The sequence below is a fragment of the Pipistrellus kuhlii genome, unplaced genomic scaffold (genome assembly GCF_014108245.1).
Source record: "Pipistrellus kuhlii isolate mPipKuh1 unplaced genomic scaffold, mPipKuh1.p scaffold_m20_p_1, whole genome shotgun sequence".
Lineage (NCBI taxonomy): Eukaryota > Metazoa > Chordata > Mammalia > Chiroptera > Vespertilionidae > Pipistrellus > Pipistrellus kuhlii.
The window spans coordinates 106,898,683-106,916,116 of NW_023425404.1; the positions used below are offsets into that span (position 1 = coordinate 106,898,683).

The window sequence follows — 17,434 nt, forward strand, 5'->3', positions numbered from 1 at the left end:
GACCCCTTCTGCACTGCTGGTGGGAATGCAGACCAGTGCAGCCACTGTGGAGAACAGTATGAAACTTCCTCAAAAAACTAAAAATGGAATTCCCATTTGACCCAGTAATCCCACTTCTAGGACTACATACCAAAAAAAATCAGAAACACCAATCAGAAAGGATGTATGCATTCCTATGTTCGTAAAAGCACAATTTACAGTAGCTAATATTTGGAAACAGTCTAAGTTCCCATCAGCATATGAGTGGATTAGAAAACCATGGTACAGCTACACAATGGAATACTACGCTGCTGTAAAAAAGAAAGAACTCTTACCATTTGCAACAGCATGGATGGACCTGGAGAGCATTATGCTAAGCGAAATAAGCCAGTTGGAGAAAGATAGATATCACATGATCTCACTCATTTGTGGAATATAATGAACAACATAAACTAATAAACAAAAACAGATCCAGAGACAGAGAAGCATTGAACAGACTGTCAAATTTCAGAGGGAAGGCAGGGAAGGAAGACAGGGATAAGAGATCAACCAAAGGACTTGTAATCATGCATATAAGCATAACAAATGGACACAGACGCTAGGGGTGAGGGCAAGTGTGTGGGGGGTGGGTTGGGGAGAGGTCAATGGGAGAAAAACGAGGCATATGTAATACTATATGTAATACTTTAAAAAATAAAAAAAATAAAAAGTATAATGAACAATGAACACTATATCTCTCAGTTTCCTGTATTTAATACATTATTTCTAAGTGCTTTTCAGGCTTAAGATCTAGAATTGTAAGTGCATATTAATAAGAGAAATATACCAATCTAAAATGGTATAATTCCAAATATATTACAAAATCCATAGACTGTAGAACACTACGAGTAAACCCTATGGAGTCCTGGGATGAGGATGTATTAATGTGGGGTCAACTGTAACAAATGGCCCACCCTGGTAGAGAATGTGGATAATGAAGGAGGCTGCATTTATGGGAACAGGGGTATATGGGAGCTTTACCTTCTACTCAATTTTGCAATGAATCTAAAACTCTTCTAAGAAATTAATTCTATTAAAAAATTTTATAGATCCTGACCCAAGCAAATTATAATCTAAAAACCAAAGAAAAAATAAAAACCAATATATAAAACACAAGTACAAAAGAAGACTGCAGCCTATGTGTTATGAATGTTTATATATCATACAGTAAAAAGTAGGCAAATCATTACAACAAATAATTAATTTGGTACACAGTAAAAACTTGTGTACCAAATTAATTGGTACACAAGTTTTTAGATGTGTTTTATAAGTGTTTTCCATTCTAATTCTCATAATACCCATATGAAGCAGGTATCCGCTTTTCTCAAATGAGTAAATCAGTGCACACAAAGGTCACACAAGGGTCATTTTCTCAAAGGAGTAAATCAATGCACACAATGCACACAAGCTTGCCCAAGGTCATCAGGCTTGTAAGTGGTAGAGCCAGGACACAATGCAGTTGATTTGGTTCTGTCAGAGTGCTTAATTCCTGCACTCTACAGACTCAGTTTGTAGGATTCAGACAGAACTTTCAGAATGAAGAGGGAGAGAAACTAATGGAAGAAATAAAATTTAAGAAAGGCTCAAATTTTAAGGAGAAAATTAGAAAAAAACAGAATTTATCTTATTTTCTAATAGCAAGTTTTAGTGATTCAAAAATATTGTTTGCTTTGCTAACATATCTGGGCCTCCTTTTCTGTTTTTTTCAAATATTCTTCATTGATTGGTAAATTCTTCCAAATACCTTCTCTTACTGTTCATCAAGGCTTTTTCATACTTAAAAATAATAATGCCTCCCTTGGTGGTCTAGAAGAGGTCAATGGGGGGAAAAGAGGTCATTATGTACTACTTTCTTTTCTTTTTTTTCTTTTTAAAGAATGTTATTATCATTTGCATACAATACAGCTCACTTCTTTGAAGTGTACAATTCAATGGCTTTTAGTATATTCACACATATGTACAATCATCACTACAGTAAATTTTTAGAAATGTTTTTATCTCCTCAAAAAGAAACCCTTGGCCTGACTGGTTTGCCTCAGTGGATGGAGCATCAACTTACAGACTGAAAGGTCCCAGGTTCGATTCCTGCCAAGGGCATGTACCATGGTTGCTGGCACATCCCCTGTGGTGGATGTGCAGGAAGCAGCTGATTGATTTTTCTCTCTCATGGATGTTTCTAACTCTCCATCCCTCTCCCTTCCTTTCTGTAAAAAAAAAAAAAAAAAAAAAAAAAAAAAAAAAAAATCAATAAAATATATTTTTTAAAAAGAAACCCTGTACCTTTATCTTAACACTCCACTCTCCCCTTTGCCCTAAGCAACCACTCACTGGTCTTCTGTTGTTACAGATTTGTATCAACAATAAAGATATTTTAAAAATATTAATGATAGTGCTTCTTCATCCCATTATGAATATATGTGCATTTTCACATGAATGAAACTTAACTGTTATGACTGAAAATGTAAGACACTAAAGCTAAGTTCAGGTCTACTATCACCTTAATCCAATTCATCCTATATGGTGAGTTAAAAATGTTTTTAAAAAGTTCAAAAATATATATTCTCTACATAGAATCTCCACTAAACTAAAAAGAACTGAAAATTATAAGAAGAATCTTGATGCGGTAAAGAAATCTGATTCCACCTCAACATGTTACCATCTTGAGTTGCTACTCTCCTGCTTCCATTTGAAAACCTGCTTTTTTCAGACTTTAATTTTTTTGCATGGAGCAGTATCTTTTCTATGGCCTATAAACATCCTACTTTATTTCGAGTTAAAACCCTGTAAAAAAGCTGTTTAAAATTCAATGTGTGGGTATTATTACTGCCATGAATGTTAGAAAAAATAAATAAATGCCATGAGAGATTAGAAAATACTTTTCCTACTATGACAACACAAAAAAAGTGTTCCTGAAGCCAAACTCAGCGGATTGTGTATGGTCAGTACCTCTGAACAAGCCCTGGGGGCACCAGTCACAGAATATTTCATCAAAGGATACTTTCTAAAGTTTTCCAGTGCTGTGGCCCATATAAATCATCTTAACATGAAACATCTTTTACTATATTACATTATAGGTAAGCAATGCCCTTTTGTTACCCCAATATTTTTAATGTATAGTTCTTGGTATCAGTTGTATCATATTAGACATTTCAATGGAAAAATCTTGGGAGAAAAATAACTCTGTAGCTAAATTCTATAAAAGAGAAAAGGAAAATAAAAGCTTGGATATCTCTCATCTCTGCGTTTTTATTAGCTTCAGTTCACCTGACAATCTAATTCAATTTTTTTTTTATCAGAGTTGATTTCTTTAAAAATCTATAAAACATTTTTCCATTGTCTTTTCCAATTGTTTTAGGTTTCCTTGTAAATTCCTTTGCAAATAACAGGATGCCAATACCCTTTTATTAGTCACAGATTCTTGGCATTCAGTAATGCTGTGCGAAAGTACTTATTTTATTTAGCCACTGACAGCTCTTAAGAACTACCGTGTACTTTTCCTAAGATTAAAACAAATATAAACAAAATTTATAAAAACATAACAAAATATTACTTTTAGATTACGTTCTTTTCTCATTAATAGTACTTATGTGTATCTTCTAAAGAGAAATTCCAATACTATTAAAAGTGATACCCTATTAGTGAAAAATACTGTGTGGCTGTGAGAAGAAGAGAAAAACAGTTGGAGTTTGAAATCTCTTTGAAGCTTTCTACTTCTACCTCCTGTTCTCACTACCTCTGAGGTTTAACATATCAGAAGGCAACAATTTTTGGATTTAAAAGTTCACATTGAATGCAAAATAGTATAAATTAACTTAGTGATACTATAAAGTACTGAAAAATAGATTAATTCTAATAATTATGGTAGAAATTCTGTCTTTGAATATTTAAATCTTGAACGAGATAACAATAAATTTTTAATTCCCATTCGTGCATCCATTCCATAAATATTTATTGAGCATATGCCACAGAACAGTTCTGCTATAGATGCCAGGTGTATTAAATGCCTATTTTTAAAAATCCAGTTATAGACATAAAAACTACTATTGCCACATGCCCTCCTGTAAGTCATTAAACTCTTTTTGCTTTTTCTTCAATTTTCAAAGAGTAATATCAGTAAGTACTTATTTTAAAAAATCAATCAGTGAATTATACTTTATTCTTCACATGTTAATTGGTGATAAGCTACAAATAAGAATTAAAAAATCATCATGTTGAGGTTCTAAAAGATATTTTTAAATTTGTTAGTTTTGGTAATTCAAAGTTATCAGGATTCTCTTTGATACTAATTTCTAGACCATAGATGAGAGATTTTTTATCAGCATTCAGTCAGTTATGGCTCACTCCCTAGAATATCATCACTTTTTCTGAGATTTTGGGACACTTTGACATTGTGTATTTGGTCTCAGGCAAAAGAAAATACGACAAAAGTATATATTTTTAAAACTGGGGAGGGGAGGAATGAATATGTTTTTCCTATGTTCTTTATTTTTTAGCAACAAGGGAATACATATGCAAAACAAAATTAAGAAAATGTCTGTTAATAAAAAAATTAAATATGTAATGAATTATTTTATACTTTGTTTTATAAGTTCAAACTATCATTGGGTTAACACTAAAACATTAGAACATGAATTTGAAATTGTATAATTATGGATAAAAATTAAAAAATGAAACTCACAAGAGTTAAACTTTTTAATTATAAGTGAAAGCAATGAACAATTACAATTCACAATAGATAGTAGAGTTTTTAATGTATAATGTGAGTCTTTTGAATTGTACTAATGTATTTTTTTTCATTTCATTAGCTGCAGAAAAGCAAGCCAGTTACAATATAGAAAATGTGATTTGGAACCCTGTATAAACACATTCTATCCTATTGTCAGCAAAAGAAATACTGAGATAATCCAAAAAATCCTATTGTGCGTAATTCTGAAGAAGAGAAATATGTTCTAAATGCTGAAATGAATCAAAACTCCCAAAACTAAATGATTAATTCTGCCTCATCAATAATTTCTTGTTCAGATTGGGTAGCAAAGCTGTTCATTTAATTTGATTTACTACTTCTCTACTTCCTATGGTAGAAACAAGATTTGTTTTTGTTTTATTTTTAATAAAGATTATGGAATTAAAAAAAACTTATTTTACCTATCTAGTTGTTATCAGGGTTGCTAATATCTAATATTAAAAACTTTCTGCATAAACAAGTATCCTAATTTACTTTCCTATTAAATTTGAATTTATTCAGGGTCTAGAAGGGGGCAAAGTGTTTCGTTCACTGCACTATTTCCCTCAGTGTAACCCTCAAAGGGAAACCTCTTGTTAAATGTACTCTCTCCTGAATGAGTCACAGAAGAAAATCTAAGTCCACCATTTGGGGGGATGGAAGTAACAAGGCTTCTGGAAAATCTCAGGTGTTTGCGTTTCATTTAGAGGAAAAATAATGGTACAAACATATCTGCAAGTATTAAAGCAAGTGACATCCCTGAGAAAATACAGGTTAGCAAGTATGCAGTAATTTTAAAAAATCATGACGCTGTCAGTCCCATCTGTGATTTGGGATGGGTGGGGGTCAGAAGGGTTGGAAAGAGAGATGGAGGAGAAACAAAGCTGTAGATGAAAGAAGTTACATCAACCAATAGGTATCAGGAAATAAAATAGAAGAAGATGCTAAGTGTATGGTCATCCGTTCAACCAATCAAAGCATAATATGCTAATGATATGCTAACATCACTCAACTGCTCCCTATGATGTGCACTGACCACCAAAGGGGCAGATAGTCAACCAGTCACTCTAATGTGCACTGACCACCAGGGGGCAGACGCTCTGACAGGTAGGTTAGCTTGCTGCTAGGGTCTGGCCAATCAAGACTGAGCAAGATGGGCCAGACACACCCTGAAGCCCTCCGCAGTCCCTCTCCCAATGGCCGACCTGTCGAGTCCCTCCCTGGCCCCAATCATGCACCATTGGGGTCCCTCCACATGGTCTGCATCCTCTCCCAATCCAGGACCTCTTGGAGGATTTCAGAGAGCTGGTTTCAGCCCAATCCTGCAGGCCAGGCTGAGGGACTCCACTGGTGCATGAATTCAGGCACCGGGCCTCTAGTAAAAGATTAAAAAAAATTCTCAATTTCTTCATTTGTAACGGAATTAGTATTTAAGCACATTGGGTTGTTATATAGATTAAATGAAATAACCAAAGGTTTTTAGCTAAGTGTCTTACATATGATAATCTTTTATATGTGCTATAATTTAACAGGAGTTTATCCAGATGTGGGATGATATTAGAAAAATACTTGGAGCTAGAAGAGAAATTGCCATACCAGCTAAAAAGCCATCATAAATAGCTGAGATGTAAAAAATCAATTACCCATTAAGCTACAATAAAGGTAGCTCATATTTGCATGGTAATTCAGTTTTTCAAAGGGCTTTTAACAAGCATATTATTTTTATTGAAAATTCATAACCACTCTATGATGTAGGCCCATTTTAGAGATGAGCAAAATGAGATTCAGGAATGCCACTGGATTTGAAGCTCCTCTAGTGAAGGACAGATTTAGGGCCAGTGCCCTCATCCTTTCTCACTCCACCCTCAACATCCCACTCCGAGTTCTGTGTTCTCTCCTTATGCCTTATTGGGCACTGGAATGACAGCATTGAACATTGACTGCTCTCATTACTGTTTGGTGCATCTACCGAGGAAATATCATCAACATAGCAACCTGAAAAAGTAAATATAGCAAAGATATTGTTCATTTAATTTGAGGCATCATTAGCTATCACCTGAACTGGAATAAAATAATGTCCTAAAGACTATCATATGTTTTTCAGTTTTAATTAGTTAATCTTTATAAAACTTTGTAGCACTGGTGACTGATAATCTATTTGATCCTAGTTTCCTCCAAACTCCCAGTCAGGAGATCAGAGGAAGCACTTACCTTATCAGCAGGAAGCATGCTGACATACTGCACTCATACAAAAGCAGAGTTAAAAGCTGTTACTAAACCTGTCTACTAGTGAAGATAACTTAAATCTTTTTCTTAAAAGAACTTTGCTAACTCTTTTTTCATTTTGGTCTAAAGCAAGCTAGGAGTGATAATATTTTTTTAAATTAAGTATAGTCTATTTATGTTCTATCTTCAAAGTTTGGGGTTGTTGTTTTTAAATGAAAAAGCTTTAATAAATGCAAACCACACATGGACACAAACAATAGAGTGGTGAAGGCCTGGGAGGGGTGGGTGTGGAATGGACGGGGTCAATGGGGGAAAAAACAAAACCACAAATACAAATAAACAAATGGGACATCTGTAATACTTTCAACAATAAAGATAAATTTAACAAAAACAAACAAACAAAAACAGGCAATGAAACAGCTAAATAGAATCAGGGCACAGAGTTTCAAAGGTGCATTCCCTATTTCCCTGTGATTGCTCAAATGCAGTCACCTCTTTACACCTGGCATTTTCCTCGAACTATGTTCCACAAACCAACAGCACCCAGAGGACTGCCAGCTTGGAACTGACATTGCCCACCTAGGCTAGAAGAAAAGGAAGAGAGAATGGCATTTTCACATCCTCATCATCTAATTTTTGAGGAAAACGCCTGAGATATTAGTGGTCAATGTTGAATAGCCTATGTGTAGAAAAAGCATAAAATTTAAACACTACATAATGATGCTCACATAACTGATTTATAGTAGTTTTTCTATAATTTAAAAACAAAATCTTTCTCTTCATCAATACCTTAAGAGAGTCCTCACTGGTTAGTCCACTTTCCCCCTGAAAAGTACAAAGGAAGCATGGGGAGGGTGTAGAGTCACAGGGAGAAGTTGCCAATAAGGCTTCTCTTGGTGGGACAGGTATGATATGAAATGGCAACTAAAAGCTCAGAATTTAGGAAAGATCTAAATTATGACAAAATTGAACTATTTTCTAGGATAAACAGGCCTCACTTCTGATACAATGATATCCTATATAATAAAAAGGCTAATATACAAATAGACAGAATAGGGGAACAACCGGTTGCTATGACATGCACTGACCACTGGGGGGCAGATGCTCAACATGAGATCTGTCCCCTGGTCAGTAGTGTTCTCCCACAGGGAGTGCGCAGCTCAGCCAGAAGCCAGGCTCACAGCTGACTAGCGCAGTGGTGGTGGGAGCCTCTAAGGATGTCCAACTGATGGCCAATTTTCAAAAGCCTATATATAGCAAAAGCGTACATAGGGGTGCAGGCCAATGGGGTTTGGGCCTAAGCCATCAGTTGGATATCCCCAAGGGCTCCCGGACTATGTGAGGTCACAAACCAGGCTGAGAGACCACTCCCTAAAGTGCAAGAATTTCATGCGCCAGGCCTCTAGTATGCAAATAATGTGATTAAGGTGATTTTGAACAGAAATTTTCAGGTTGGAAGTGGGGTGTGGAGGTGAAGAAGAATGTGAGCTTCTTAAAATGACAAAGTTGTCTAAAGGTTCCTATGGCATGCATAAGATCAATAAAAAGTCAGCAATTCCAGTTAATTCCCCAATAGTATAAAAGTATATGTCCCTCTCTTGAGAAAAACAAATAAGAGGTATCTATTCTCTAAAGACAAGGCTAAAATCAGATTACTGGACCTCTCTGAAGAGAGAGTCAAGGGTGGAGCCCCAGAATTCATATGATCGTAGGGATTTGCAAATTAATTTTCTGAGGGACCTCGGGAGGTTGGCTCCAGAGTATGAGCCTGTCTTGCCCAGGCCACCTTGTCCCACCGGCCACCTTCCAATTAATTTCCTTTCAATGTACATGAACCTGTGCACTGAGTCACTAGTTATTAATAACAAACTATAATGTTCGCTAATGACTGATTACTGTAATTGTGTTGCATTGATTTCCCTTATGTGCCTTACATGTAGGCGCACCATTTCTCTCCACTAATACTAGCAGCGAATATTTTAGTAGCCGATTGCCACAGCATTAGTATTAGAATGACTTGTTTGGTGTGCACAACAGGAAATATTTCGCTTTTGGAGTACAAGAAAAATAGGTTTATTTTGCATTACACTTATTAATTTGTGCAATTTCTCAGTGTCTGGTAAGATAATGTTAAAGGAAACATACTAACTTTTATTAAAATGTTCTACTATTTTATGTTAATGATTAGTCTCTTATTTCAGCCCTTTGTATTCAGCATGTCTCTACCTAAATAAACCTACGTTTCTATGAAAATTGAAGCTTTTGGTTTTTATGGCCCACAGAAATTTAAACCTTGTTTATTTGGCCTGTATTGGCCTTTGAACTTGACAAGCTTGGAGTAGAGTTATCTGTTTTCAATGGCAGGAACAATTACATTTTTAAAAGAAGATTAAAAAAATAGGCCATAGTTAATAACTTATAAAATAGACACAAGAAGTTCAAACATCAGTGCTGTTCATAGTTATAAAGTGACTTTTAAATTATTACATAAGATATCATATGGATATTCAAAGTTAAAATTATCATAGATTTGTGACATTCTAAAATGTCCTAAGTCTTAATATTGAATATTCCACCTTAGTACATCATTAAAGAGAAGTGTACACAATGAACCATATTTTAGGACTTTTCATAAAATATAAATTTTAATTTCCCTTATGTTAAAGGATAAACATCTTTCATTTTCACTCAGAAAATTATAGTCAATTATGTCATCTTTTCATTTTGATTAGCTATATATTTTTTCTTCTAACCTGCTCATTCCAACCAAATTAAAAAAATGCTTTCCCAGTAGAAATTCTTTGCTTACATTTCAGGAGAAATTAAATCAACCAGTCTTTCTTAAAACAATTTTTAAATTATTGAAGATTTCTGAACTTTTAAATTATATATATATATATATATATATATATATATATATATATATATATAGAGAGAGAGAGAGAGAGAGAGAGAGAGAGAGAGAGAGAGAGAAACAGATAAATATATAGATATATTTAAAAGTATAAGAATATTTTCCAAGGAAATAAAATGAGACCAAAACAACTGGACTAATCTCCCCTAGTGTAAGTAGTCACGCCTAAGACTACTTTATGAAATCCCCAAACTGGCAAAGACAGGGGACATATGTTCTCTTTCTGTGATTTCCATGTTCAATATTCATACTTCTACTCAAAACTAGTCATTCTAATCCTGCTTTCTCTCAATGTAATTGTTTTGATACAGAGTGCTCTTGTAGGAAAAAGCTCATTAGCACCCACCAAGGGCTCTGCATCACTGACTGCCACCCCCAGCCCCCCTCCCCAATTCCTCTTCTCATCTTTCCCCAACTCCCAACAGTTTTTCCACAGGAAGTTGCTCCACATGACAAATGAACAGATAGATGTGGGCAGCCCCATGACAGTGGTTGTGAAGTTCTCTGACCCATGCTCTGCTTCTGCCCAAACCTGAGCCAAGAGAGTGTTGTCTGTGAGAGTAATGCCAGGGATGAGGATCCCTCACAGGGCACATGCTGCAGGCAGCCAGCCAGCCAAGGTCCTTAGTTTACAAGGCTGGGCTCCTAAATGAACCAGATACTCAAGTGTGCCACTCTATCCACATTGTTTACCTCTAGTCAAACCAATCTATCTTGGGGGCAGCTCTCCTTTCACTTCTCATCCTACCTAATTAAAGAGTAATATGCAAATTAGCCATGACTCTGCTCAAGCCATGCCCATCATCCACGCCCATCAGCCAATCAGAGCAAGTATGCAAATTAACCCAACCAAGAAGGCTACAGCCACATAGAGCAGTTGAGAGGCTTGCGTTTCCCTTACAATGGAGGAAGCCAAGCTTTTCCCGCCTGCCCTAGCCAGCCTAGACCTCCACTCAAGGATATAAAGTTTCAACTATAGAAGATAAATCCCAAGAAAAATGGCAGCAGACACGGAGCTGGAAAAAACAGGCTAGGGTTTACTCAGGCAACAAAGGAAACAAAGCTTTTCATCTTCCCTGGCCAGCCTAGGCTTCCACTCCAGGCTCCAAAGTTCAGTTATAGAAGATACATAAAACCAAACAGAAATGGCTGCAGCCAGAGTGAGCAGGGGGCTTGGCTTCGCTCCAGGCTCAAACTTTCAATTGTAGGAGATAAATAAGTCCCAGATATCAGGGCCTCCGCTTGGGTCGCCGGGCATGGCTGGCCTGCAAACCACCACAGGCCCCTCGCCCAGGCCGCCCCACGCATGCCCTGATCTGGGACACCCTTCAGGACAAACTAGTTGGCCCCCACCCATGCACCAGGCCTCTATCCTATCTAATAAAAGAGTAATATGCAGATTGACCATCACTTCAACACACAAGATGGCTGCACCATGTGGTTAAAGATCCTGCCCCCATGTGGATACAAGATGGCCACCACAAGATGGCCAGCAGGGGAGGGCAGTTGAGAGAGACCAGGTCTGCAAGGAAGGGCAGTTGGAAGCTATTAACCCTGCAGGGAAGGGCAGTTGGGGGTGACCAGGCTGGCAGAGGAGGGAAGTTGGGGGCAAACAGGCTGGCAGGGGAGCAGTTAGACATCAATCAGGCTGGCATGGGAGTGGGTAGGGGTGATCAGGCTGGCAGGCAAAAGCAGTTAGGGGCAATCAGGAAGGCAGGAAAGTGAGCAGTTGGGAGCCAGCAGTCCTGAATTGTGAGAAGGTTGCCAGACTGCCCATTTAGACCCGATCCACAGGCAGTTTAACATCCCTCAAGGGGTCCCAGATTGAAGAGGGTGCAGGCTGGGCTGAGGGACACCCCCACTACCCTGTGCATGAATTTCGTGCTCCGGGCCTCTAGTTTTCTTATAACCCCCCTGGTGTAACTAAACCATGGCAATGAATAATCTCTGGGGTCTATATCAGCTCAGAAGTGTCTGATTCCATCAGTCATACATGGCAGCTCCAAAAGAAGAGTACTTTCAAATACCTAATAAAGCAGATATTGTGGTGAAGAACAAATACTTGTTATTTTGAACTCGTCATTTGCTAAGTAATGTGCTTCCTGGCATTATTGCTACTTAACCCTAAAGAAAGAATAAATTGTGCATTTTAGTGGGAAGAGCTTGAAACCAGGACATTTTTTTTTAGTTGGAAAAGACAGCATCAGTTCATTTAAAAACATTCATTTTCCTCCGTGGGAATTTAGTTACAAAATAACGGACTCTAAGGTTAACCTTCTCTGCAATGAAAAGTTGTGGGGGAAAACTACTTGCTTCCAGGCAGAGTGCAGCTGATTTTGTCAGGTACTGGATTTGTGAATTTGGGGAAGTTAATTAACTTCTTTTCAACTCTCCTCCATTCTCTTATCCATAATATGGGGATAATATTGGTATTTTAGAGAATTATTGAGAGAAGACATGTAAGATTTTTAAAATGCTAACCAAAGGGCCCAGCACATGGTATTATCTTTTTAAATGAGAATCTCAAGTGTTGTTTTTCTTTCTAATGATTCTCAACAGTTTAAAGTAATAACATCAGTTTTAAATGATAATATCAACATTTTAAAAATAATTGCTTGGTCCAGGAATAATATTTTCATTTGCTCTCTATAGGGCAACATGGTTTGTTTTTATTATAACTAATGTCTTTAAAAATGAATTTTAAGTTATATTTCGGTAGTCAAATCAATATCATTTAGCCTGTAAGTAGTCTGCAAGTATAACTAGAAGGAGGAAAAATCAGAGACAAAGTACAGTAATGTCATTACTTATATAGAGAGTATAAAATTTTACTAAATCTTCTGGAATGGAATTTCTCTCCTACACCAGAAGTTTCTTCTTTGTTTTGGGAGTCACTGCCACTGAAGGCCGGCACCAGTTCCTCTGAGCACACAGCGACATACACATAAAACAAGGCCTTAGTAACATAATGTTGAGACAAATACAGTAATATTTAAATAAATGTTCAAAAAAACAAACCTCTGTGGACAAAAAAATGAATGTTCTGTATTGAACCTCATGTTTGTTATGTCTATGTTTAGTCATTTCTGGTTGCTACAAAATTTGAAACTGTGAAAAAAAAAAAAAGTAGTTTCTTTTTCAATGTATGAAAAACTGTAGAATCCCCTAGAAATCTCTCTCAGAGGTATTGTTGCTAGGGAACCCAAACACAAACAGAAGATTCCAAAAGCCCTTCCTTTGGCCCAAATCTCAAGGATGATTACAAATTGTGCAGTACCCGATTTGGGAAGGTCATGGTTGTTTGAGGGAGAACTTTTTTCTTTTTATAACTGTTTCAAAAAGTAGCAATGGAAATTGACCTCCAACTTTTTCAAAAGTAGTGTCATGGGAATTGAGATGCAAGACTCCTAAAGGGCCCCCACTGGTTACAGGACTCAGAGCCAACATTAAATGAAGGTCAACTGTGTGTATGTGTATCTCTTGCTGTTGTCAAGGAGGCAAATAATGTCAGGATTTAGCTTTTCCACTCATTCTGAAGTGTCTGCATTTACTTATTGCCATCTCTGACCTTGCTGGAAAAGTCCCAGAGCCAAGGCAAAAAGAGCTACAAAAGTTGTTTTGTAAATTATTATCTCAATTTTACAAATGTGAATTACTTTATAAACAGATTTTTCTTAAATTAGCATCATCCATTAAGAACTTTTTTGCAAAAAAAAGATATAAGGGAGAATTTGCCAAAAATAAAAATCAGACATAGTACCATAATGCACATATCTTTGCTTTAGTTCAACACTAGGACTATATTCATTTGCAGTCTCCATGCTTAAAATTTTCCTAAAAATAATACAAAGACAAAACTTCAAGATATCCAATAGGCTGAAGTAGCTAGAATAAGCAGGAAGGACATAGCATCTATGAATGTGAAAGAAAGTCTAGTCGGCATTTGGGGAAGTGAAGTTTTACTTTAAATAGAAATGGGCTTAAATTTCTACTCAAACTGAACAGGATTTGTTTCTCTTCTATCACACCATATAATAAAAAAAACCCCAGGAGTCCGTTTGTCTAAACCAAGAGATTACTTACAGACTACTGAACAAAGAATGCTTTTTTTAAAAAAAAGAATCATAACTATGGTTACTTTAGAGGCCGACCAGGACAGGTGTTTTACCACTTCTCTCTCCGTGACATTATGTATCAACCACCTAGCAGGAAGTCACACTATGAAAGCTATTTGTCACCAGCAGAGAGAAAGGACCAGACAGTGTGATTCACAACCCGCCTTGGAATCTTTGCAAAGCACAATTCATAAATACGTACACTTTCACAGCAAACATCATACCTCCAGATTGTGAATGCTTGCACTGTGCAGAAGCAAGTTCTTGCATGGGTCTTATCAATTGGTCTCTGGCTCCTGCCCTGCCTCAACTTCTATCACTCCCTCTAGCTCAGTATTTCTCAACCATTGTTGGTTCACTACTGCCCTAAGGAGCTTTCTGAGATCCCCCCCCCCCCAAAAAAAAAATTCACTCTCATAAAAATTTAATATCACAAATATCCTATATATCTGTTATGTATTACAGATATCTGTACTCCATACATAAAGCATATAATTTTTTTCATCCTTCCTAGAACCAGTTTTCACCCCCTTGGGGTTGACGCTGAGAATATGTGCGCTAACTGAAACACTTGCCAGTGGCAAAACTTTGGTGTCATCCTAAGCCTTAGAAATATCTTCTTCTCGATCCTTTGTCTGAGGGATGGTCTTTCTACAAAAGCTTCCTGGAGGCCTCCTGTATTTCCTCTGTGTCCTACAGCATCATGGGTTATAGACTTATTTCTACACTTATTTATTTGTCTGTTTCCCTTACTACATAACTAACTTCTGAGGTCAAGAGGGCTAGCTCCTTCTTCTCTGCTGGACTAAATTGAATTCCCCCCCCCCCCCCCCCCCCCCCCGCCTCTAAATTCATGTACATCAGAATGTCATTGTGTTTGGACATAAGGATAGCTATAGAGGTCATTAAGTCTAAATAAGGCCCCTAGGTGAATCCTAATCTAATTGATTGGTGCCCTAATATGAAGAGATATTCTGGACACAGGATACACACTCACAGAGCAGTCATGGAAGAGTACAGCGAGAAGGCCATCTGCAAGCCACCTAGAGAGATCTCAGGAGAAACCCGTTCCACCATCACCTCAATCTTGGACTTCTAGCCTCCAGAGGGGTGAGAAATACTAGTAAATCTCTGCTTTTTATCTACCAACCTTATGTCTTCTATTATGGCCTCCTGAGTTAACTACCGTGTTTCCCCAAAAATAAGACATCCTCCGAAAATAAGATCTACTTACAGGTTTCCTTCTGAGTGAAATATAAGGCATCTCCCTGAAAATAAGACACACACCCCCCGCCCCCCTAGGCTAAACATGAGAGATTTGGTCTACTGTTTCTGAAAGAAATGGAGTCACAAGAAATTCACCAGGAAATTCAGGAATTGGATTGTTATGATGATGTTCCAGAAGATGATGACATGATTGTCAATGAATAAATGAGTAAATTCTTGATACTGTAGGATTCAGTTTGTCTGGTTTGTGTTGACAACTACCGTACTACCGTACCGTATACAGATAATAAATTTCCTTTATTTTCATTTAACAATAAGTGTGTACCGTATTCTTCTTCATGGAAAAATAAGATATCCCCTGAAAATAAGAGCTAGCGCATCTTTGGGAGCAAAAATTAATATAAGACACTGTCTTATTTTTGGGGAAACAGGGTAATACACTCTCTATGTTATAAATGCTACGCCCAGATCCTGATAGTGAATCAATATGTGTTGGTTGATTGGCTGAATGAATAATGTTCTCAATAAATATCTGCTTACAGAGGGTACGTGTAATCACTATAACATTATTAACAATGGCGAAATGCCTGTCCTTTGCAGATCTCCTTATGGAGCCCAATTTATTCATCCTCACACCCTCCGGATGACTACTCAGCATTCACATTAAAGACAAATGGATAATGAAATCACAAAACTTTTGTCCTCAAAGGGTCAAACTACTGGAACCCTTCTCCCCCTCCTCCCTCCCCGCCCACCACACCTCCCATCCCACACACATACTCTAAGTCCCAAAAGTAATAAACATTACAAGTTAGAAGGATTTCCCCTGAAAGACCATCAATAAACAAAGACTGTTGAAAAGTCTGAGTGAGGGAAAGAGAACTGGAGGGAAGGTTTAAGAGAAACGTTGGTGACCTCATAGAGGTTCTTTGCCAGGGCTCTCTCTAGATATATTTTTGTAAAGCCCTTTGATCCAGTGCTGCATGTCCCCAGGTAGGCAGGAAAGGGCTGGCTCAGGTTCAAACCAAGCCGGCCACAGAGGACGATCTTGACAAAGTTTTTAAAATGTTTTCCCCGGGGCCAATTTTTGAAAACCCTCAAGGCTTGAGAAATCTCATTAATAGGGGAAAGAAAGATAAAACACAACCAGCCCCCGTTCGAGGGGCTGATGTCATCCATCTCCCCAAAGAAAAGGCTACACTTTCCTTTGTGAGTGTCCGGGGTGACATCACCTCCTGAGCACATGCCACTTAGCCCTCCCCCTGCTATTCCCAGCTGAGGGGCTCTCTTCCTTTGCAAATGTCACTCTTTCTCTCACAAAGCTCCTTGACCTTGTTTGTATGCAGGATTCCATTGCCAAGTGACAGCAGCAGGCCTCTGGGAGAAAGGAGCAGAGGAGAGGGGTGTGCACAGCTGGCGAGAGGCCCCTATTCAGCTCTCCGGCAGGCAGAAAGCTCTAGATTGCTTTCAGCCACCCGGGCGGAGGCCTCCGGGCTGGATTCAGCCTCTGGACAATGCTGTCAACAGTGGAGCCAGGCAGGGCACTGTGGCCATGTCTTTCTTTGCAGGGTGGGACTCCCTTTGAGGGCTGGAATAAAAGCAAGGCAGTGTGCTTTCATCTCGGGTCCACCGCACCACTTTAGAAATGAGCCCACAAATAAAGCCCGATTGTGGATCCATTATCTCAAAGTGAATAGGTTTGTGCAGTCAACAAAGAAGCACATTTTGCAGATGGGGTTATTTATTAATTGGCATCATGAAGCCTGTGGGGTTTCTTCCTCAGCAGCGATGCTCAGAAATGACATGTCAGGCTGGGTGTGCTGGGCCCTGCATGGGAACCTGATTCTGATTCGAGTGAGACTTAGAAAGGTGATGCAGAAAGGATCGCTTTCATTACACACACAAACACACATTCAAGAACACTACTAAGTGAAACTAGACCACCAACTTGCACCATATACAAAAATAAACTCAAAATGGATACAGGACTTAAACATAAGATGGGAAACTGTAAAAATACTAGAAGAATCCACAGGCGGCAAAATCTCAGATATATGCCAAAGCAGTTTCTTCACCGATACTGCTCCTAGGGCAATGGAAACTAAAGAAAAAAATATACAAATGAAATTATCAAAATAAAAAAAAATAAAAACTTTTGCATAGCAAAAGAAACCATGACAAAACAAAAAGAAAGCCCACTACATGGGAGAA

The 17,434-nt window shown here is 37.8% G+C and overlaps 1 protein-coding gene across 1 annotated transcript in view; it reads right to left on the reverse strand.

Moving 5' to 3' along the window:
• CUBN (cubilin) overlaps positions 1-17,434 on the reverse strand; it is a 291,544-nt gene that overhangs the window by 165,528 nt on the left and 108,582 nt on the right. The gene's annotated exons all lie outside the window — the stretch shown is intronic.